Source organism: Nannospalax galili, unplaced genomic scaffold (assembly GCF_000622305.1).
Source record: "Nannospalax galili isolate Female #2095 unplaced genomic scaffold, S.galili_v1.0 scaffold305, whole genome shotgun sequence".
In the NCBI taxonomy this organism is placed as follows: Eukaryota; Metazoa; Chordata; class Mammalia; order Rodentia; family Spalacidae; genus Nannospalax; species Nannospalax galili.
Genome location: NW_008356258.1, coordinates 4,891,516 through 4,894,126, shown reverse-complemented (window position 1 = coordinate 4,894,126; position 2,611 = coordinate 4,891,516).

Below are 2,611 nucleotides of genomic sequence, written 5' to 3'. Positions count from 1 at the left end.
CTATGTATAATTTGTCAGTAGGTTGTAGGAGTAATATGGTTCCCTCTGGTTTTCAAAACTATCTAGGCATTGTTTATCTCTCGCATTGTCTCACCCGTCCACCATTAATATTTATATTTGTGTATTAGACTCAACCTCAAAATCTCTTTGTTCTCCTCTCTTTGCCTCCACCCTTCAGTATGAACTCACTTTTCCTTTGTGCTTCATCTGTTGTAGCTGCTTCCATGCAGCTCCTATGACTTGTTTCCGATCAATTCTTTGCTTTTGTCTAACTATTGTTTCTATTGTCACTTTTAATGGGCAACTCTAGTAACCTATTGCATTTAATTTTGTCATCGCCTTTAGGCTTCCTTTCCTCAGGATGACATTTTCTCTAGTACTGTGTGTACCATGTGACTTCACTCACCTAGTTTTCTCTCAGGTTTGCCCTGTATCTTCACTGCTTCCTTGTTTTAACCTGTTCTATAGAGAGGGTGCTCATTCCGATGTAACACTGACAGTATCTGTGTTTTTACTCCACTCTTTCTACCTGTATCTCACTCATTCCTACCGTATTGGACTCATATACATAAATTCCAGATATATGTTTCCAATCAGACCTGGCCTCAACAGGGTGTTCTTGGATAATATCTGTTGACACCTAAACCATTTACTTACTATCTCTATAAGATGATGTTTAGATAGTATTTTATGTTTACATATTTTCAGTTTTAAGTTACCCAAGTGCAGGGGCCATACATACTTCTTACATTTTAGAAGTGATGGTGGTGATGACTTTAATGTTGTACCTCTCTTCTGCAGGGCCAGTTTTCACTGGTTCCACCGCTCCACAGCAAGGACTCGGTCTCTGGGTGTAGTGGCAGCACATGTGAAAACAGTGCTTCTCTAGCAGTGTGTGAATCACAACCACAAGTTTGCATTTTGGAAATAGTTTTGGCAGCTGGAGAAATTATTCTGAGGTAGTTGAGGCTGTTATCTCTAAAGTGGAAAGAAGGAGTAATCTAAGAGTGGGGTGGGGCGGAATGGAATCAGCAGAGGGCTAGCAATTAGGCTAACACAACAGCAGCCTGGGAAAGGTTAGAAACAAACATTCTGTCGAAGCTGAATGTTACTTAGAGCCAGAAAATTCCTAGGAAACCACATAAACCAAACCTCTCATTTCACAGCTAAGGGGCCCAGAGAGGTTGTTATGTAGACCAGTCATATGAATAAGTCAAAAGCAGAACCACAACGGCTCTCCATAGCTGCAGTTCCAAGGGCAAGGGCTCTTGGCTACTCTGCACTGCCTCAGGAACTTCTGTCAGTGTTTGCTCAGGACCAGCATTTGTCTCCTTTGCTGGGCACTTTGACCTCCAGGAGTCCTTAAAAGTACTATCAACCAAAGAGTTAGCAACACAAACACATGTCAACAATGGCAGCAACCCTCCAGGAGCCAATTAATCTACCTTGTATTTAAATTTATCCTCTGCCAAAAGCCGTAGAAGCCTACATGAGGTGATGCTTGTGTTCACGCCAACATCGTCCTGGCTTCACAGTCCCTTGACCATTTCTTGTATTGTGTTCACGCCAACATCGTCCTGGCTTCACAGTCCCTTGACCATTTCTTGTATTGTGTTCACGCCAACATCGTCCTGGCTTCACAGTCCCTTGACCATTTCTTGTATTTCCACACAGAAGTCCAGTCTCAAGGCCACAGTCTACATCCTGCCACTGCCAGGAAGTATTCTGTCCTAGTCCCTCTGGACCACAGGTGGTAAAATGCTGTACATTGTGTAGCTTAAGAAAAGCAGAAGATTATTTATCACAGTTTTGGAAGATAGAAGTCCAAGACGGGGGCATTCACACATACAAAATCTGGTGAGGCCCATTGTCTGGCTTAAAGATGGTGCCTTCTAGCTGTATTGTCATGTACAAGGAAGAGAAGGGAAGTTCTCTGTGACTCTTTTTCCTTTTCTTTGTCTCTTTTTTCATTTTCTTGTCTTTCTTTTCTTGAGATAGTTTTGCTATGTAGGTGTGCTGGATAGCTTTAGTGTCAACTTGACACACCTGGGTTGAGGGAGCCTCAACTGGGGAAATTGCCTCCATTAAACTGGCCTGTGGCCATGTCTGTGAGGCATCTTCTTGATTGTTGTGTGAAGTGGGAGGGCCCAGCCCTCTGTGGGTGGTGCCACCCCTGGGCAGGTGGGCCTGTGTTGTATAAAAAAGCAGGCTGAGCAGGGGCCAAGGGAGCAAGCCAGTAAGTATTCCTCCATGGCCTGTGCTCCAGCTCCTGCTTCCAGGTTCCTGCCCCAACTTCCTACCTTGGACTCCCTGATGAACTGTGACCTGGGAGATGTAAGATAAAATAAACACTTTCCTTCCCAAGTTGGTATTGGTCAGAGTATTTTGTCACAGCAATGGAGAAACAAACTAGGACAGAAGTTGGTACCAGGAGTAGGGTATTGCTGTGGCAGACCTGACCTTGGTGTTTTGGGGAGGACTGTGGAAGTGTTTGGAACTTTGGGTTGGAAAAGCCATTGCATGCTCAGAGTTTGTTGCAGTGGAGCTTGGAACAGTTATGCTGAAAGAGTTCTGGGTGATGGAGGCCTGGCTTGTGAAGCTTCAAAGGGAA